The sequence below is a fragment of the Equus asinus genome, chromosome 9 (assembly GCF_041296235.1).
Source record: "Equus asinus isolate D_3611 breed Donkey chromosome 9, EquAss-T2T_v2, whole genome shotgun sequence".
Taxonomy (NCBI): Eukaryota; Metazoa; Chordata; class Mammalia; order Perissodactyla; family Equidae; genus Equus; species Equus asinus.
In genome coordinates this window covers 27,897,920-27,920,567 of record NC_091798.1, presented here as the reverse complement: position 1 = coordinate 27,920,567, position 22,648 = coordinate 27,897,920, and positions in this window count along the sequence as shown.

The following is a 22,648-nucleotide window of genomic DNA, read 5'->3' as shown; positions in this document are numbered from 1 at the left end:
CGCTCCTAGCCTGACCCAATCCATTTTTCATTCATGTTTATGGGTAACAGGGGCACAAAGTAACAATTCAGAAGAGAAACAAGGTTGTTAGAAATAGAAACCCCAAACATAGGAATACATAAGAAGACACAGTGAGTGAGGAGACAGGGAGACTAAGAAGATAAAATAGAAATTAATCTTTATTGCCGCTGAGGGAAATTTCAAAATTTCAAACAGAGCTACTCAATTGTGCAGAGTACAAGAACACATATTTCTTACAATAACTCTAGTCTGCAGGAGGAGTTCAAAAGTTGTGTGATAAATTCTGTATGAAAAGTTAGGGGAGTCTGAAATGTATTAAACAAGGATTTATATCCAAAATGGGTAAAATAAAATAAAAACAGTATTGACTTTTAGAGCATGAGCTTCAGTAATCTGGAAAATTCACTTTTTATCAAACACTGCATGCCTCAATGATGTTAGTTCTTTAGGGAGGTTTTTCTATTTGTGTAGCATATTTATTGATAACTTCCTATCAAATAGTTCCCACTGTTTGGAAAGAAAAAAGTTGCTGCAAAGCAGATGTACATACAAGGAGAAAGAAAAGCTCTGTTAAAGGACAGATGAGGAGAGAAAAGTCTTTCATTGCTTCTCATAATTCCTAGGTTTATATGTACCTATAATATCTTCCAGTATCAAATACCTTTCACCATTTCCTCAATATCTGGCCAAACAAAATAATCACATCCTCCACAGCACATCCTCTAACTACTCCTCGCCCACATTGACCTCACTTTATCTATTCTGCTCACGCAGCATCGAAGTGTCTTGTAACATTCCTTGAGTTGTTTGTATTCTATCCAAATTATAGATTGCTTATTAATATCTGATGTGCATGCATCTTACATATACAATTAAAATAATAATCATTTGAATACAGAGTCTATGTCTGATGTTTCATTACATGACCAGGACACATAACGTGATGTAAATGTCTTGAATCGATAAATGAATAAATGTATGAACAAACGGATAATGAATAAAATTAGGAACAGCGTTCAAAGCACTGAGCGAAAGCAACCCTAGCCAAATGAATGCTTTAAAAATGTTTATATACGAACTAAAGTAATTTCACAACTTTCAATCATGAGATACTGGCTTATTCAATGACGTCTCTGCATGGTGTAATGGAGAAAAAAACTCAGAATTGAAAATAAATATTGAGTTCTTGACCAAATAAGCCACTGACTCAGTTTTAAGCAGATCACATTACATCTAGGTGTAAGTTTTTCCATAAATTAGGTAAGCAAACTAGATTAGGATCTCTGAAGCACATTCCAATTTTGATAATATTTGATGTGTTGGGAACTAAGGAGAAAGTGATCAAACATTCCCTGGCAGGGTAGACAGAGCCCTGGTTTGCTGGTTTTCTCAGAAGCTACTGGTTCCTAAACCTGATGGCTCTTCAGAATCATCCACGGAATTTCCAAAAGTACAGATGTACAGATTAGAGCTCACGATATTTATATTCCATGTGTATTCCATAGTATTATAACTCCCAGGGCTCTACACTAAGCTCAGAGAAGTCAGGACTCTCATCTGCCTTCTTTTCTTGTCCTTAAAATAAAGACCAGCATAGAAAGGTCTGCAATGAATTTCTCTGTAATAATATAATACATAAATGGACACAGAATCTGTCAGTAGAATGTGCTAGATGAAAGCATGAGATTTGATGGTGGAAAGACTTGGTCTGACAAGCAAGAATTTCCCGGAAACCTCTGAAAGACAAGAGCAATAAGGAAGAATAGTCTTATAAGATATTAAAACCCACTATAAAGACTCAATAATTAAGACTATATTAGCACATGAATAGTCAGAAATACCCACAGAAAAGAGTATGCAATACAGAATTACCCCTTAAACATATGAAAGTTTAATATGTGCTAAAGGAGGCATTTTTTAAAATTAATTTTATATTGAGGTAATACTGGTTTACAACATTATATAAATTCTAGGTGTCCATCACTGTATTTCAATTTCTGTGTAGATTACAGTGTGTTCACCACACAAAGTCTATTTGCCTTCTAAAGGAGGCATTACTAATGAGTGTGCTCCAAATGTATTCTTAAAAGACACTAAGGAACATGGATGCCTTTAAAAAAAAAAAAAGATAAAATTGGATCTTACTTCACATGATACACCAAGGAAAACTCCAAATCCATTAAAGTCACAATGTAAAGGGGAAAAAAGGATTCTATATTAAGTGCTTAAAGAAAGCATCCAATATACTCCTTTAAAATCAGAGAGTAGATAAAGCCTTTGTAATACAGATACAAAATATAAAATCCACATATAAAAGATTTAGAAGTTCTAATAAACAAAAAAACTTGGTCACAATAAAAATGTTAACATAAAATAAAAATAAAAAATAAGTGAGAAAATGTTTCCAACTCATGTCGTAGACAAAAAGTTAATCTCTCTAATATATAAAGAAAAATCAGGAAACCAGAGGAAAAAGACAAAGAACATCATAGAAAAAAAATAGGTGAAACTCATGAACAGAGAGTCCACATAAAATAAAGACAAGGACACTATATGAAACAGATAACCTCATTCAGAAGAGAAACACAAATTAAACAATACAAGGGAGTTTCAGTGCCAGAAAGGACAGAGGGATTTATATTGGGTGAGCACTCCTGAAACTAACAATTATAAACACTGGGCAATAGATAGAGAATGACTATTTGAAGATAGAGCATGCAGAAGCTGAAAGGAATTTGACCTTGAAAGAAAGGAAGTACATTTATAGGGTTTTTCCCCTGAGGCACTCTCCTGTCTGTGAGGTGGGAAGTGGATAGAACTCAATAAGTAAGATATAGTTTTTTAGATTGAGGTGTCAAAGCATGGAGATCAGTACTTATACAGCCATTGGAAATCTACGTGCATGCATGTGTGTGTGTGTGTTAAAATGTAAAGCTGTAGAAGGATATAGCCTGGGAAAATGTAATGGTGATAGTACGAATATGGTATTTCATTTTCTTATTTTATCTCCTTATTTTCTACTGTTCACATTTACTGCTTTTGTAGAAATGAAAATGAATAAAAACTAAAAAAAATTTTTTTAGAAAGATCTATTTTATGATTCAGCTCCACCAACTACTGGGTGAACCTGAGAAATTTTTGATTTTTTTAATTCTCATTTTTCTCAGCTGTCAGAAATAGTCATGAATCCAACCACATATTATTCTTAGGAAGTTTAGCTGATAAAACATAATTAAACCTCTTTGCACAGTACTGGCACTGATGCTAAATGCTGGTGATCATCATCCTCATCCACATTGTCATTATGGTGTCCTGTTACCTTTGTCCATTGAACAAATGAGTGAATCAATCAATGAACAAGACTGCATAATCACCACAAGATGAATCAGCCCAGCCTTCAGTTCCTGCGGGGCCTCCATGCTCAGTCCTCTGAATAGCTACTGAAGATGCTCAGGCTGGGCTGGCTATGGTAGGATGACAAGTGACATTGATGGAAGGTAGCCTGGTAAGTGCTGAAAAGCAAAGTCACCTCCCCAATAGCCTGCCTCTGCTCCTCTGGCCACAGCAAGACAGCACACATCAGTGAGAAAAAGTTGTTAGAAAAACTAAGGAAACTGCAATCGAGTGCTTGTCAAAAGCAAAGGTCTAAAAGGTGTTATACATGACAGAGTGACACAAGCAAATGGAAATTCAGCCTAGTGAATAAACTTTCTTGTTTCCTCCAAAAATGATTCAATCAAGTTAATGAGCATGTGCTTATTTTCTTGGAAACACTGAAATAGTCAATCTCCCTTGAGTTTAAATGAGAGAGTGAGACAGAGAGAGAGAAAATGGATGTATTTTAATGGCAGGAAATGGAAGGAGTCCCTTTTACAAATCTCATCTTAAGAGACTGGTACCCCCGCCCTTATGGCATATACTAGGACATTTCCTTAGTAATAAAATTAATCGTTGTAGCACTAATGGTAGCAGTAGTGGTGGTGGCATCAATAACAGCAGAAGTGACTGTAAAGACATAAACACGTGGAATAAAGCTGAATATCTTCTCCACTGATTGGTACCCAGGATCCTCAAACAACCTGAGTTGCTGTTCTCCCTGTTTTCCAGAGCAGACAACTCACTGACCAGATTGTTGCCCAAACTCACACAACGGGTGCATTACGTGGCCAGCTTAGAACCCAGGAGGCTGACTCCCAGCTTCTCCACATTTTCCTCTCCTATAGGGTTTCCAGATCATGTGTGCCTCTGCTGCCTTTCTCCAACATGTACCTATTTGCCTGCATCCCAGGAAAAATGTGGACACACAGACGGCAGATGTAACACCCCAGAGCTGTCTCCCGAACTTCAACTTTGTATTCACATTCCCAATAGGTGTGTTCACTTGGATGCCCTATATGAATTTCAAAATCAGTTTGTCCTAAAAACGTACCATCTTCCTCTCCCTAAACCTGCTCCTCCTCCAGTGTTCTTTACGTTCATGAACAGCATCACGATTTGATTCTTCCAGTTACTTTGACCTGAATCCTGGAAATCATTCCACATTTCCTCTCTCTGTCTTAAAACACTCCTGCAAGATCCAGTCCATCAGTCAGTCCTGTCTCCTTGGCTTTTAGGTTTAACACACATCTCAAATTTAACATGTCCAAAAGCAAATTCCTGGTTTCCCCTCCCCTACACAACTGCTCTTCCCCCAGTCCTCTCCATCTCAGTCAATGGAAAAGTCATCCCTCTAGTTATTTTCTTTTACCTGGACTGGCCTCCCTACTATTCTTCAAATAGGGCAAGCATGATCCTACCTTCAGCCCTGTGCACTTGCTATTCCTTCTACCTGGACTCTTCTTCCCCCAGTCACTCCCTCACTTCCCCTGGTTCTCTGTTCAAACATTCTCTTATTGACAAAACTTTTTCCTACCACCCTATAGAAAACTACAATCCTCACCACCATTACCTATTCCTTACTTTGTATTTCTCCATATTGTACTTATAACCTTATGAAAGTCTTTCTCTCTTCATCTACTAGACTTTAAACTCCAGTACTATAGGACCTTGTCTATTTTGATAGTTAATGTGTCAAGATTCCTAGAGCAAGATCTGATATATACTAGGCACTCAAATATCTGTTGGATGGATGGATGGATGAGCCCATATTTTCTACAGCACTGTAATTTATACATGTGCCAGAATACTAATGCTGTATTACAATTATTGGTTAAATTTTTCTCTCACCAAACTGCAATCTTCTTAAGAGAAGAGCCATTTCTGAATCATATTAATGTCCCTGAGTCCAGCAAGTACTTGGCATATGTTAGGTGCTATCTGTTTACTTGTTTGTTTGAAGGAAAGAAAGTAGAGGGAGAAGGAAGGAGACATTTTTAGTGCATGGCAAGGTCAGCAAAGAGTAACTGGGATTTATCACTTCATTTTTCTTGGGAAATATTCTCTTTTGCAGCCCAAAATGGCTTTACTTTTTAAATAATCAAGTAAAATATGTATTTCCTCCAAGAGCCAGAAGTTTAGAAGATTATCAGTGAACATATTGTCTGGCTCTAATGCCCAGGAATGATAGCCATAAGCTTTAGGCAGAGATAGGAACTACACAGACTTCTAAATATACTGCCCTCCTATCATTTTACAACAAGTAATTTAAGCACAGTAGGAGCTCACAAAATATTAATGACAAAATAAATCTTTGAATCCAAGCCTCTACACGTACAGATAGGTATACTGAGACCAGGAGAGTCCCCTTACCTCACATAGAACAAATGAATGATGGAGTCAAAATTTAAACTAATTATCCTGAATCACAGTTTAGTTTTCTTTTTCCTAACACTCCAGAGCCCCATCACTCTTCCTCCATATATGATACCTCATTGATAAATATCTGTAATCTTTCTCTTCATTGATCTGACCTTATACTTAATATAATTAAATGATGAAGAAAACATGGCCCCAAACCCATCAATGACTTAAAGTTGGGTGGGAGGTTGTTTGTTAGAAGCATCAACTTACCATTTAACAACAAAGAAATGAGGAAGGATGGGCCATAAAGACAGTAAGCTTCAATGGAAATTAACATTGTCAGCATCAAAGCACATAAATATAACCAAAACCATCTAGTTAATTGACTTTTGAGAAGTTGGTACTCACATTTGCCCTTGACTACAGTGTGAAAGATTAGAGTGGCTTTGGGTTGAAGCCCATCTCTACCCAAAATGCAAGACCTGATGCTGACAGACCAGTAGATCTCTCTAGATTTAGACCTTTGAATTGCTAGAATATTCTTGTTAGACCATCCATCCTAAAAGGAATCTATTCTGTAAGTTTCTGTGACAATTCCTTTATTTCTCTCTTCTCTGAATTGTTTTTCTAATTCTTCTTTTCATGATCTTACATGATGGTAACACCTACAGTCCAATTCTTAGCCCTCTTCTCACTTTCTATACTTTGCTTATATAAATGATCCCATTCACTTTCACAGCTTGAAATATCGTCCACCTGCTGGTGACCCCAAAATCTATGTCTCTAGATCACCTTCCTGAGTGTTTACCCCAATACTCAATTTTCTGCTGCACATATCCACCAGAAAGTCATGCAGACACCTCAAGTTCAACATGTCTAAAGCTGAAATCTTTATTTCCCCCTCAAACCTTGCTCCTTCTCCAAGATCCCTGTTTTATTAAAAAGCATATCTTTCACCCAGTTGATCAACTCAGAAACAGGTGGTTAATATTGATGCTTCACTTTCTCTCCTGCTACCCGCCCCCATCTTTACATCTGAAGGAGAGCAGGATAGGCCGTCCCAAACTATTCCACTTTGGCACATTGATTATTTTGAATTGAAGTTATTTAAGAAACTGCCAGTACAGCAAGAATGCTTTGACTCTCCTTCATCCCCCTAAAAGCAGAAAACAAATTTCCCATGCAAAGGTATTCCCCTTGTACTAGGAGGGTAAAAAGCATCCTTATCACCAGAGGTAAGGAATTCAAGGTTGAGGAGGCTATATAAACAAGCTTTGCTACTTCATTAATTTGCTACCCCGAGCCCAAACCCCTTTGTTTTGTTCAATATTCACAAATAATTGCTTCTTTGTCTAAAAGGTATAAAAATTGCCTGCTTTGGTCATCTCTTTGAGTCTTAGATTTCTATGAGCTCCTGTATATACAAAATTAAATTTGTTTTTCTCCTATTAATCTGATTTATGTCAATTTAATTATTAGATCAGCCAAAGAACCTAGAAGGGAAGAAGGGAAAAGTCTTCCTCCCTTACACTTCTAATCAGCCACCAAGTCTTGTGGCTTCCACTTCGAATCCTATCAGTTCTCTAGTTTACTGCAGGAGCCTCCACAGTGATCTTCCTTCCTCAAGGCTTGTGCCCTCTTATTGATTGCATCCAGACTGGTAATTCTAAAATGTCTCTCTTATCATATCATCCTCCTTCTTAACAACCCTCTATGGATACCTGTTACTCTAACAATACAAGGCAAACTTATAAGCATGATTTGGTATCTCCTTGTATCTTTTCTCCTCACCAAAAAATCCCAACTAATACCTCCTTTCATAGATAACCACGGCTCACCGTTCATTCCTCAGATAAACCATGACTCTATGCTGTTAAGTGCCCCTCCTTCTAGCTCTTCTAACACCTTCCACTTTCTCCATAAGACATGTGGAATTATAAACTCATGATTTGGTTTGTCTCTCTTCCTAGATGGTAAGTACCATGAAGGCAGGACTACATGTTTATACATCACTGTATTCTCAGCACCTAGATCAGTTTCCTGGTGAATGAGTAAATGACAAAAGAGTTATTGGATTAATGAGGGGGGAAGGGAGGCAAGGAGAGAGAAATTAATGAAAATTATATAGGGAGACTAAATAATGGAGAACATCCTGCCATTAAAAGCTTTTTCTAAAGCTCCTTTAGTGACAAATAATAGCTTCTATCAGAGTCCACCTGTACTAATTTGGAATAACCTCTCTGCTTTCCATTTTACACAAACACCAAAGAAAGAGGCACTGACCCCCTTGAGCAAGTCCTGTCTCTATTGCTGTGTCACATGGACTGCAGGAAGAGACAGAAGCACAAATTAGTATTGAACTAATGAGGCAGGAAAGAATCAGTACACACGGTGTGTGCACACCAGGGAACTCCTGGTGCATCTGGCCCCAACAGCAATCATAACTGCTGTACCTGAGGAGTTCTCAGGGTCAAGGCTGCCTAAAGGGTTCCTGGGTTTAAAGCTGTGAAGACAAGACCGGTACACAGACATGCAGTCTGGTTAGGTCAATGGCCATACACCCTGTGGGAAGGAATAATGGCCCTCTGGGGTTAAAGGATAATTAGTACAAAACTCACTGAAACTGTGACCAGAACAATCCCGAGAAGTCTGTGGCAAGCAATTGCTGCCCGAGGACTTCCAAAGCCCTTTAAGAGAGATTGGCCCAGCCCTTTCCACCTAGCTCCAACTTCTTGTCATGCACTTTCTGCTCTCTATGAAGACAACCTCATGAGCCACTGTTATCTAACGTAAGAATCTGTGCTGCACAGATGGGGGAATGCATGAGAACCGTCGGGACCGCCTCAGTTCTAGAAGGTACCTTGATATTAACAGTGTCCTCTGATGGTGGGCATGGATCTTTGCAGTGGAGACTGATCTCAGTCACGCCTAAAATCAAGAACACAGCTGAAACTTTTACTGAAGTCTCAGATCAAAGAAGATGGTTCTCGGGCCGGCCCGGTGGCACAGTGGTTAAGTGCACACGTTCTGCTTTGGTGGCCCAGGGTTTGCTAGCTCGGATCCTGGGTGTGGACATGGCACCACTTGTCCAGCCATGCTGTGGTAGGCGTCCCACATATAAAGTAGAGGAAGATGGGCACAGATGTTAGCTCAGAGGCAGTCTTCCTCAACAAAAAGAGGAGGATTGGCAGCAGATGTTAGCTCAGGGCTGATCTTCCTCAAAAAAAAAAATAAAATAAAATAAGATGTTTCTCTAAAAATAACAATAGAAAAAGGAATAAATAGAATACAGACTGGAGACTAGAGACTATGGAATACTGATGGCACTTTTAATTTTATTATCAGTATTATTGGGATGTTTACTATATTCATGGCACTATTCTAAGTACTTTCACACATTGCCCCATTTAATTCGTGTTATAATTTTATTAAAATCTACATTTAAAAGATGAGAAAATTGGGACCCAGAGAATTTAAGTAACTCGCTCAAGTCACAAACCTTGTATATAACAGGGGTTTGCAGCCAGACTGTCAACCACAGAGGTCGAGTGCTCTTACTTCTCTGCAGCCCTGCACCTCCTTCTTCATTTGGGGTTCTCTATATAGGCCAGTCCAGCCGTCACCTCTCTCTATTTGTTAAACAGTCATCTCTCGGTTCTCAGGGTTACTAGGAGGTAGAGTCTTTCCGTCCATTCGCATTCACATCTGCTGCTCAGAGGTTACCTGAACACCTCACACATTTTGCTAAGAACTTCAGAATCACATCTCTAAGTACAACAGCTTCTGTTACCCAACGTGTGAAATATGCAGGGCACACAGTAGGAAATGGTTGACAGAAGATAGGAAAATAGACCTGAATGGCCATCACATGTTCCTTGAAGTATGGGAAGAAATGCCAACTACAGAAAGAGGGGTTTTTTTTGGGGGGTGGGGGGGGGTGGGAGGGAATGTTTGTCAATGATGGTTCAAAATGAGCTGAGGGAAGTGGCAGTACAAAACAGAACTCTGGCTCCCTACCACCAGTTGGGCCTGGGTTTCACCACTTTCCTTCCTCCAATGGCAAAGATAACTCAGATAATGGGTGATTTGCTATGCCTAGAATGGCAAGGCATGGGGAATTCAGGCTCAGGATCCTGAGTACATGGCAGTGGGTGGATGGAAAGCAGAAATAAGAAGTCATGGGAAATGACAACTCAGGTTATTGGTAGGCAGCACTGCTCAGCCCCCATTTGACACACTAATCATGTCAGTCCAAGGCAGTCAGTAACTCGGCAGCCCTTTGGAACCAATCTGGGCTGTAAGGCAGTCTAAAAGGGCAGCTTCTTCAGAAGCAAATACCTTTGTTTGAGTAAAAAAAAAATATATATATATCACAGGAGTGTGAAATCAAAACTGATCAGAGCAAAATGAAAACAGATTATCTGGTCCAATATTGGAAGAAGTCACTGAGGTCCAAGAAGAGAATGGGACTCAGGCAAGGTCACACAGGGAGTTAGTGGCAGAACGATTGCTTTTACGATTATGTTTCAAATCTTAAGGCTCTTTCATAATCTTCCTGTCTCATCTCTCATCACTGTCATAATTTACTAAATTCCTCCTTTTAGGTTCCCTGATGAGCACTTCTTAAACTTTTTCACAGCCTAAGGAATGATAATGTTTGTAAGACATACTGGGGGAAATGCAAAAGACCTCTTGTGTCCAGAGGATGAGGATCACGGTCCCAGCTCACCTGCCACCTCTTCCTCCACCTCCAGGGGACCATGGCATTCTAACTAGAATCTTCTGCTCTAATGTACTATGCTTTCCTTGCTACGTGCACATGTCTGGACTGCTCTTCACCTAGTTAGTTTATAGTTATCCTTCAGTTATCAGCCCAAGCAGCCTTTCATCCAAGAAGTCATTTCTGAACCACTGCACCGCTAGGACCCTTTGGCATATGCTCCTAGAGAACTGAATTGCCTCCCTGTAGAGCACTAGTCAGTTTGTAAATACATATGAAATTGTATGATTATTTGATCAATATCTTACCTTCTGGTGGGGAAATGGGCTGTCCAATCACGAGAACAAGGACCATGTCTCTTTTGTTCATGATTATACTTCCAGTTATTAGCACAACAGCTTACTGTAGGTCCTTAACAAGTATCCATTGACTAAATGGCTAGAGCTCATGTTCCAAGACTTCTAGATGAGTACTCTGTCCCGATAGTCCTTTTTCTCATCATGTTTCTTGAACTTATTTAACCACCAAGCCTTTTTCTCCATGTAAAATTCTATTAATACTTGCACAAGTAGTTCTTTCCCGAGTATACTCTGGGAAAGTCTGGGATGTGGAAAGAGCATGGACCTAAGTGTCAGCAGACCTAGATTCTAGTCCAGACTCTGCAAATTATTTTTGGCAGTATCTCAGGGAAGTCTTAGACCCTCGCTGTCCCTCAGTGGTCTCATCTGTCAGCAAGTTGGCCTCTTCCAATTCTACTATTCCATCATTTCTATATTAGAATACCTTTCATGACTTTTCCTCCAATCTTGTAACTTCTCTCCCTGGTAAATAGTATCTATGTATTTCCTCCTGAATGTGCCAATTGGGCCTGTCTGTTCCAAGCATTTGCTAGATTCCGCTCTCTTTCAAAACTGTCTTGTCCCATTTACTTGTAGATTCTGATTTCTCCTTCAGTTACTCCATTCAACTCATTCATATTCAGCTTAAGTGGCAGCTAGTGGCTGAGTGAGTTACTCTGCAGAGGGAAGCATTATCATTTTGACAAGTTCTCTTGGTTTCTTAATCCAAATTGGGATAGTTCAAGCACCACAGCAGGGTCAGTAGATCAAGTATTTTGGACCAGGGAAGACCTTTCAGTGATTCAAGTAGCATTTCACACAGGTCTCTATTTCTACATAAGGTTGATGCTGAGAACAGGCACTACAACAAGTGAATTAACGAAATCCAGTTAGTTGATTTAGGTCTGAGTCTTTGTAGTCAAAACTCAAACTCTGCTGTTTCCCCAAGGGTGGGAAGGCACCCAGAGGGCAAGCCCGCTCCGTCAGCTGGAAGATGGATTGGGCTGGTGTGGGTGTGACAAAGCCTGCAAGGGCACTGCAGAGGGGAAGATAAATGGCTCTCCAGTTCGGAACACACAGCAGGAACATCAAGAATACTGTAGCAAAGAGGAGAGGAGGGATCCAAGCCAGATGCCTCACAGCTGGAAGTGAAAGCTCTGTTCATTGCTCCAATGATGTAAAGCAAATGCCACACCGGAGTGGAAATTCACCAGTCCTGGACGTTAAGAAGTGCCCTTGCACCATCACTGAGCTTATATTAGGTAGTCTCAACTGAAAGCCCCTTTGGGGTTCAATGAATTGGAAAGAAGCTCCCTCAAACATCTCATCTGAAGCAAAGCCTTCCAGGGCCCTAGGAACCCCTGAGGCCTCTATTAACTAAGGCTCCAGACCCACCTACGTGAATCCCCTTCACAATCCATCCTCAAGTGTACTCTTCAGATTTCAGAGCACAATCTAGTCCAAGATCCACTCTCAATGACTCCCGCTATGGCATAGTTTGGCAAACGTTTACTGCAACAGGCCAGAGAGTAAATATTTTAAGCTTTGTAGGCTATACTCTCTCTGTTGCACCTTCTCAACTTTGCCATTGTAGCATAAAAGTAGCCATAGGCAAAATGTAAATGAATGAGAAGGGCTGTGTTCCAATAAAACTTTATTTACAAAGGCAGGCAGTGAGCTGAATTTGATTCATGGACTGCAGTTTACCAACCCCTGTTCTACAGCAGCACCAAGCAAAACGGTCAATACTTGCCCTCTTCTCATTTGCTCTAACCTAGTACTCCAGAAGGAAAGACCTCCAAAGTCCCCAAACTCATGGAGTTGGATTGCCTCCCCTATGCCTGTGAGTCCTTCACTCCAGGTCACATCTAAGCTTTTTCCCCTACTAAAACTTCACTGGACTCACATCCTTCTGTTTCAGTCACTCAGTGTTCTAATTTCAGGATGTAAGATAACAGGCATAACGCACAGAGGGAAGAGTCCTGTGAACTAAACAGCCGATTATCAATGGTTTGAATAGTTCTGCAGTGATTTCTACTGAGGAAGTTGGGCTCACGAGTCTTACTCCTTCGCTCTATGTCCTATTACACCGGGGTTAATGACCAAAGACAAAATCATTGCAACTGAGGAAATTACTGGAAGCCTTTATTGATTAAAAATTTAAATTAAAAACACCAAACAAAAAACAGAGGAAGATGCAATGCCTTGGACTGGAAGTCAGAAGGCCAGAGGTTCAGGCGTGGGTATGACTAATTGTCTGACGTCTTTAAATTAGCGAGCAAGTCTCTCGGAGCAATTTTCCTCGCTGTTAGCCTGGGATGACACTTTCATTGCCAGCTTCCTGAATAAAACCCTCCAAAAACTCTCCCTAAACTGTAGATAAAACCCAAACTCCTTGCTCACCTCTCTGGCCTCAGATCTAATCACTTTCCCCTTCACAGTCAACCCACAACTGTGGGTACAAGATACTTCTCCGCTACACACAGGCCTCTCCTTGGCTTTTCCCTCCCAGTAGATCATTAACTATGCCCCACCCCTGCCCTACTTACCTCTTAATCTTGTATATCCTTCTGGTCTCTATTTAGACATTTCTTTTAAAACATCTTTCTTGACCCACTAAGACTGGATTAGACATTCTTTTTTTATAATCCCATTAACTCTATCCTTATTCTCATCACACATTACTATACTTACTTCTTCACCCTACTAGATAGTGACTTATTCGAGCATTAGAATTTTTTCTTAGTCACCACTGTATCACCAAAATCTAGTACTCTTCCTGACATACAGAAAGAGCTCAATTTGCTGAACTAACTAATTAATAAGATAGTATACTTTAGGAATGCTTTGAGGAAATATAGAGGCGTCTAATTCTCAGAAATTAAAATGTGAAAAAAAGCATCAAAATCTTGCTTTCATATAAATGATTTCCCTTAGTGAGCAGAAAATATTTTATCCCCCACCCCAAAGGTTAAATCTGTTTCCAAAATCCATGTCCAAATGACATTTTTAAACTCTAAAAATTTGTTTCAAAATAATCCAATGGAGTGGGGGTAAATGAAACAAGATTGTCTCTAAGTTAACAACTGTTAAAGCTGGGTGATTATACACGGGAGTTTAATATAATATTATATGATGTGCTTTTGTATATGTTTGAAATTTTCCGTAATAAAATGTTTTACAAATACCAGAATGTCTAACAGAAACAGCAAAGCGAAGATTGCTAATGGTTTTACCCCTCCCAACCTATTCAAACCCACTCCATTGAAAATAGCACTGTAGAAAGAAAATTACTTTGGATTTTAAAAGATATTGATTCAAATGTAGAATCAACTTCAAACTTAGAACTCAAAACTGCATATCATGTCTTGCCTCACTAATTGCAATTCCTGAAATTATGTTATCATCATTAATCATAATTATACAAGTTATGAAAAGAAAAATTCTGTTATGATTTAGGTAATTTTCATGAAAAGATATAAAATACACCACTCAAAAATGAAAACAACTAGCACCTTCAAAAGAAACTCTGCAGAGGGCTGAATGGGAGAAGAGGCTAACAGAAGTCTCACTGGCCTAGGAATCTGAAACGGCTTTTCCAGGATCAGTGGTCCGTTAAGTGTTGGAAAGGATCATAAAAAGCCTTTGTATCAAAAGCAGTCTCAGCACTTCGTCAAAGCGGCATTGATCAGTTGCTGATGTTTATAGCCTGGCACATCTTGGAGAGACTTCCATGCTGGTACACAGTGATGAGCTATGCAATTAATTACCCAGTGCTACCTAATAAGGCATTCAGGCAGATGGTTTATTCACCAACAAAGCAAGAATCAACTAGAAAACAAAGAGGTTTTGTTTTCCTTGATTCCTCCTCTCATTTTTGTTATTAACTCCTAAAATGTAGAAATGTCCTTGAGGAGACATAGAATCAGCTTTCAAATATACTATGAGGGTGTATGCCAGAGAAGGAGCAAACTCTGGACTTTAAATTTCAAGCACTAGGCCCAAGTCCTAGCTAGAATTGTCACTCTCTGGTCTGGGCTAAGTCACGTCATGCCTCCAAGTTTCAGGTCCCTCATATGCAAAGTAGAGATGACAACATGGTCAGTGATAAGGCTCACATGAGATGATGCACAGTGTATTAGATTCCTGTGGCAGCTGTAATAGGCTACCACAAACGTGGTTGCTTAAAACAACACAGACTTATTATCTTACAGTTCTGGAGGTTAGAAGTCCAGAATGGGTCTCACTGGGCTAAAATCAAGGGCTGCATTTCTTCTGGAAGCCTAAGGGGAGAATCTATTTCCTTGAGTTTTCCAGCTTCTAGAGGCTTTGTGCATTCTTTGGCTCAAGGCCCCTTCCTCAGTCTTCAATGCCAGCAGCATAGTATCTTCAATAGACATAGTATATGGATACACACACACGCACACATAAATGTTGGTTTCTTTTGAAGGAATTGGTTTATGTAACTGCAGGAGCTGGCAAGTCCACAATCTGTAGGACAGGATAGCTGGCTGGAAGCTGCAGGGTAGGAGCTAAATCTGCAGTCCACAGGCAGAATTTCTTCTTCCTCAGGTAAACCTCAGTTTTGCTCTTAACACCTTTCAACTGATTAGATGAGGCCCACTCTGATTATCAAGGATAATCTCTTTGATTGTAATGCTAACCACATCTACCAAATATCTTCACAGGGATTAACGTGAATAAGTAGATATTGCTTCTTGCTGAGAAATTATGAACTGTGATTATATTTTCTTTTTTATGCTTGTGTGTGTCTTCTGGAGTTAATTACCTTATTTTTTCTTTTGCTAGCTCTCTGCATCTATCATTATTAACTCTTTCAAACTCTCTGATTTTGTGTAAGACACTTTTAGTGTTGTTAACTACACTGAGTTATCTATTTCATCATTTTCTGGAAGACCTGCCATCTAGACCACTCTATTCTCTTGCTTCTATATAAATGGTGGTTTCTAGAAATTCTGAACAGTTTTTGTCCTAGGACATTTCTTTTGCTGTCTTTGAGGTAAATTCTTTCTCTCTCTTGTGTGTTGGATCCCGTTTCCTGGACTCCCTGTCTTCCTTCTTTTGGTTTGCTCCCACAATTTGTAGAATAGCCCCTCCATAGCTGCCTGAGAAAGGATGCTATAGGTAAATTTCTTGTGCAGCTCTGCACAGTACACCTTCACACTTGATTTGTAATTTAGCTTGTACAGAAATCTAGGCTGAAAGTAATTTGCCCTAAATTTTTGTTTGAAATGCTGTTCTAATTTTATCTAAGGTCCAGTGTCACGCTGGTTTCTTATTATTCTTGATTTTCCTATTTCTTTCACTTCCCCATATACTTATGAGCTCTTTTTCTCTCATAGTTTTAGAACGTCATGATAATGATGTAGATAGTTTGATCAGACCTTTCAAAGTAGAAACATCTTCTTTGGGTCTAGGACTCTTCTTTCTGCATTTCTCTCTGTGACCTTTCTTCTCCTTCATTTGCTGGATGCTGGCCATCCTGCAATGAATCTTTCATTTTATTTGTTCATTTATTTTCCAACTATCTCTCTTTTTGTTCTACTATATAGATTTCCTTAACTTCATCTTCCAATTGTCTTCTGAGTTACTTTTTTCCCCAAGACTAGAGCAATGGTTAAAAGCACAGATTCCCTGGCTCCTATTTCTGACTCTACCACTTAGCATTTGAGTAGCTTTCAGAAAGTTATTTACTTTGTCTAGGCTCAGTTTCTTCTCATGGAAAATGCGGATAATAATACTACCCCACTCCCAGGATTCAATGAGTTAAGATTTAAGTTTTAGACACATAGTAAATGCTACATAGTTAATTTAAATAATTATGGGCTTCTCCAGTCCCAGCTGTCTAAAACACTGTTGAACAACACTGAATTAACAAAATGTTAACATTGTCACTTTTGTTAATAATGAATTAACAAAAAGTTTTACCTTACATTAGCTCTAACTTTGTCTCCCTACTTTTTCATGCCCATTCATTCCTTTTAAAACCTGCAAGAAGCACTCACCTCTCCATTTTGTCTCCTCTGCTCCAAGATCATAACAATTATCCCCATCACTCCACATACATATATACACAGCCTAAAGAAATTCCTTTTAACTGTTTCTCACTTGGTCTATACATCACTCAATCTCTCGGCCATAATCTTCTAGAGGAAACACAAATCCTCTAGAAGTTATTCAGAGGAGAATAACCAGGTTAAAAAGAGACCTCTGAATCTTGCCATTTGAAGAACACTTGAAAAATGAAAGCTCTTTATCCTGGAGTAGAAATGACCCAAACTCAAGCAAGTAAATGTTTTACTCCTGCCTGCGCAGCATCCAGTCCCCTTCAGTTGGTAATAACTCTCTAATTCTCCTTTGGAAAACCATCCCTTCAAAGGAGAATTTGTTTAGGTTTCTAAGTGGGACTGACCCCACTTAGTCAGCTCCAGGATAGGAGGGGACACATGACCTGACCAATCAGGGCATTGGAACCCCTTGTTTCATTGACTGGTTCAGGGGTTGATCCAAACCCAGTCAAGTCAACAATAATTTGGGGACTCTTCTGGATCTGCTGAGAAAATCATACTAAGAAATCTTGCCTGCCTATGAATCCAACACAGAGGAAAGACAAGCAGAGAGGACAGAGACAAATTACCAACAATAGTAAACTTGATTCCCTTGTACCTGAAGCTACTCACCATGGGACTTTTCATTTATATGGGCCAATAAATTTCCATTTTTTATAAATCAATTTGAGTCAGGATTCTGTCATTTTTGAGCAAAAGAGTCCTGACTAACTCAGTGGACGTGAAAGCTGCCTTTATGGACATGAAGTAATAGCATAATTGAACTGTGTGCATTCACTGGGAAAATATTTATCTCATGCCCATGCTGTGCCACAGTCTTAAGGATTTCTGAAAAACTCTGGTTGTGACAGATGACTAATTCATAAATTGACCTTGGTCTGCATAATAAAGGAACATTTTATTAAGCTCAACTCTTGAAAGGATATTCTCTAAGGAGATAGGATTAAGTCAGGAATAATTTCTTCTACCCATGTAAATATTTACCATCATTCATTTCTTATTTTTTCCAGTAAGGTAGGCACTGTTATGATAGGTTATGAAACAGTGGTTTAGAAAAGAAAAAAGGAGTTGCCCAAGAAACTTAAGAGTACAGGACAGCAAAAATGAGGCCATAGAGTGTGAGGTTGTAGGCCCTGAAATCAGACTGATCAGATTTTAAATACTGGCTCTCACACTTACTAGCTGTGTACTCTTGAATAATTTACTTCATTCCTTTATGTTTCAGGTTCCTCAGTTGTAAATTATCAACACTTGTCACAGCTCACAGATTGTTGTGAGGTTTAAACGAGATATTCATAAAAAGTCAGCATTTTTTGGCACATATTTTATTATTGATATCATCACGAATAAAGAGGGTTTGATCTAAATATGTCTGTCCATTCTAACAAAATGCTAGACTTGATATGATTATTTTCTCCTTATGTTCTACCTTAAATTTTGTTTCTTCTCCCTGAGATATTTAAAATAGATCTATCCACTCTCTGTCTTTTGGATTTCGCTTGGTAGTGACAGGGGCTTTGGTCGATTACCTTTGCAATCCTGAGAATCTCATGTTAAAAATGTGAATGAGTGTCAGTGCTCCGATAAGGGAAAAATCATCCAATCAATTTTATGTGTCAATCTTATATGTCAACTTGACTGGATCATGGGGCGCTCAGATATTTGGCTAAACATCATTTCTGGGTGTATCTGTGAGGGTATTTCCAGATGAAATTACCATTTGAATTGTGGACTTAGTAAAGCTTTTTGCACTCCCCAATGTGAGTGGTCATCACCCATTCCATTGAGCGTCAGAATAGAACAGAAAGGGAGAGAAAGGAAGAATTCAGCCATTCCTGCCTGAATGCTTTAGTTAGGACAACAGTCTGCTGACCTCCACAATCCTGGTTCTTAGACCTTCAGACCCACACTGGAATCTTCATCAGCTCTCCTCTTCTCAGGCCTTCGGACTTGCACTGAATTACACCACTCACCTTCCCGGGTCTCCAGCTTGCAGAGTTCACAGGACTTCTCAGCTTCCTTCCATAATTGCATGAACTGATTTCTTATAATAATTTCTGCCTGTATATATTCTATTGGTTCTGTTTTTCTAGAGAACTCTAAGACATAAATTGATATGGAGAGCTGGGTGCTACTGTAAGAAATACCTAAAGATGTGGAAGTGGCTTTGGAAATGGGTAATAAATAGAGGCTGGATGAGTTTCGAGGTGCATACTAGAAAAAGCCTACAATGCTATGAAAGAACCTTTAAAAGCAATTCTGGTGAAAGCTCAGAAGGAAAAGAGGAGAGCTGTAGAGAAAACCTCAATCTTCTTAGAGAATACCTAAGTAAACTTGAACAGAATATTTGTAGAAATATGGACAGTAAAGGCCATTCTGGTGAGGTCTCAGAGTGAAATGAGGAAATGAGAAACACATCATTGAAAACTGAAGGAAAGGCAATCCTTGTTACAAAGTGGCAAAGAAATTGCCTGAATTGTGCTTGTGTTATAGCATTTTGTGGAAGGTAGAACTTATAAGTGATGAAATTGGATGTGTAGTTGAGGAAATTTCTAAGCAATGTGTTGAAGGTACAACTTGGCCCCTCCTGACTGCCTTTGTAAATGCAAGAAATGAAGGATGACTTAAAGATAAAATTGTTAATCAAAAAGGAAGCAGAACTTAAAGATTTAGAAAATTCTCAGCTTATCCATACTGCAAAAAAATAAGAACATTAATGGTGTGGCCATGTAATGAAGAGATTAGCATATATCATCCATCTCAACAGAAGTCAGATGCTTTTCTTCAAGACGACAGAATAATGACACTGAAGGTGATTCAGAGAACCCCACTTCCACCACAGGCCCAGGGTGAGAGGGACAGGAGGCAGAGAGGTGTTAAAGGATGGGGCCACTTCTCCAGTTCAGGTGGACTACGATGCCCATGCCCAGTGCCTCAGGGGTGGGACCCCCACAGAAGACTCCAGCATAGGCTGTGCCTAGTGGAGCCATGGGGGTGGGGCCACTCAGAAGAGCCATGGGCAAGGGACCCCCACTTAGAAGAGAGCTGTAGGTATGGGGCCCTAGCAGAGGACCACAGTGGGGATGGGGCCCTAGGCAGAGTCACTGCTGTGGGGAAGTCCCACCAAGTCATGGAGGTGACAATGCCACCCCAGTGGGCTTTGAAAGCAGAGCATCAAGTCAAAGATTATTTTTGAGCCTTAAGGCCTCATGGAATTGGCAACATTAGGTTTTTAACTTATTTGCAAACTGTTACTCCTTTCTTCTTTCATATATTTTGGGAAAGGGAATGTCCAGCCCATGCCTATCTCCACCATTGTATTTTGAAAGCACATAACTCTTTTGGTTTCACAGGTGGAGAATAAATTTGCCTCAGGATGAAGCATACCTTGAATCTCAGACTGTCAACTTAGAATTTAAAATTGATACTGGAATCAGTTAAGACTTTGGGGGCTATTGGAATGAAGGAATGTATTTTGCGTGAGAAAAGGACATTAATTTTGGGGGCCAGGGACAGAATGCTATAGGCTGAATGTTTGTATCCCCCTAAAATTCATACATTGAAATCTAATCCCCAATATGATGGTATTTAAAGATGGGGCATTCAGCAGCTGATTAGGTTATGAGGGTGGAGCCCTCATGAATGGGATTTGTGCCCTTATAAAAGAGACCCCAGAGAGTTCCCTCATCCCTTCTACCATGTGAGGGACCCAGTGAAAAGATGGCCATCTGTGAACCAGGAAGTGGGCTCTTCCCAGACACCAAATCTGCCAGCACCTGATTCTGGACTTCCCAGCCTCCAACTGTGGGAAATAGATGTTTGTTGTTTAAACCACTCAGTCTGTGGTATTTTGTTGTAGAAGCCCAAACAGACTATGACAATCTACAGAAAAATATTTTTGTCATGGAAATGGGTGTTAAAGAGACATTTCTATGGAATATTATCCTATGACTTCTCAAACCAATAGAGTAGATGACCTTCTCTTCTGGCTATAAGTAAACAGTCAAAAGCCAGGGCAACTTCTGAGATGGTCACATGTTTGTGGGTGCATGAGAATCAATTCATAAGAGATCAATTGATCACGGCCATAAGGAAAGTGGCCTTTCACAGGAAAAGGACCCACCAAGCAACTCTGGAAGCAATTAATCAAAGATATGACCATAAACTTCACATCTATAAACATCACCAAAAATGAGTGGAATTAGGGGTACAGGGTTTCTTTTTGGGGTATTAAGATGTTATAAAATTAACTGTGGCAATGGTTGCCCATATTTGTGAATTTTACATTTTAAAGGAGTGATTTTTATAATATGTGAATTATATCTCAATAAAACTGTTAAAAAGAAACATAAGCAGAGTTGCCAGCCTTGATTCTCCTGGCCCACATCTATATAAATATTGTACAACCATGGACAGAACATGGAAACCATGAGAGATGATGCTAACTTACATTTGAACTGATTACAAACTACGTGCCAGGCAGTTTGATAAGCATTTTATGTTACATTTTTAACTATTACAACAAGTCAATAGGCATGATTATTATTGCCATTTATCAGAAAAGGAAACCAAAGCTCAGAGTGGTTCAGTAGCTTATCCCAGGTCATAGTTAATGACAGATGTATCTCTGGTTAGTCTTATACTCTGTGAAATAATAGGAAGTATATGTACCAGTTCCCAGTTCCTGGCACAGAGCTCCTGCAATCTTGTAACTTCCTAAGCGCTAAGAGCACTAGGAACATTTTTTGTCCTAATGTTTGATCTTTGACCCTGGTTCCTGACACACAGCTCCTAAATCCCTTGGAATTTCCTGGGTGATAGGAGTGTCTTTTGTTCTACTGAGCTGACTCCTGGATGGACTCTGGGTGGGCTCCTGGATGAGGACTGGTCACCAGAGAGACCAAGCCCTGATTAGAAGCTTAGAACTTTCAGCCCCACCCCTCATTCTCCAGCAAGGAGAATGAATGGAAATGGAGTTAATAATTGATCATGCTTATGTGATGAAGTCTCCATAAAAATCCCAAAAGTTTGGGGTTCAGAGAGCTTCCGGATTGGTAAGCATATCCGCGTACCAGGATGGTGATGTACCCCAACTCCACAGGACAAAAGCTCCTGCGCTTGACACCCTCCCAGACTTCACCTTATGTATCTCTTCGTCTGGCTGTTCATCTATATCCTTTTATAATAAACTTTAAGTAATATATATATATATATATATACACACATACATATATAAAAACTTATATAATAAGTTTAAGTAAGCATTTCCCTGAATTCTGTGAGCTGTTCTAGTGAAAACTCAAATCTAAGGGCGAGGGTTATGGGAACCTCCAATTTGTAGCCAAGTCAAACAGAAATTGTGGGTAACCTGGGACCTACAACTTGCAATTGGCAACTGAAGTGGGGGATGGTCTCGTGGGACTGAGACATTAACCTGTGAGTCCGCACTAACTCTGGTTAGTGTTAGAATTGAATTGAATTGTAGGATACCCAGCTGGTGGCACAGAGAATTGATTACTGTGGGAAAAAAACCCAATGCATCTGGTGTCAGAAATGTTGTGACTATGGTAGTAGTGTCAGCGTAAAGGAGAAACACACAAGAAAAAGAGTGAGTTTTTGACTCATACTCAAACTCAAATTCTTTACTACCAATTAGATAATATTCTCCCACGTAGACCCCACACACTTGTCAAGTTTGTTTGTAAGAATAAAACTATCTACAATTAGTATAGATCAGAATC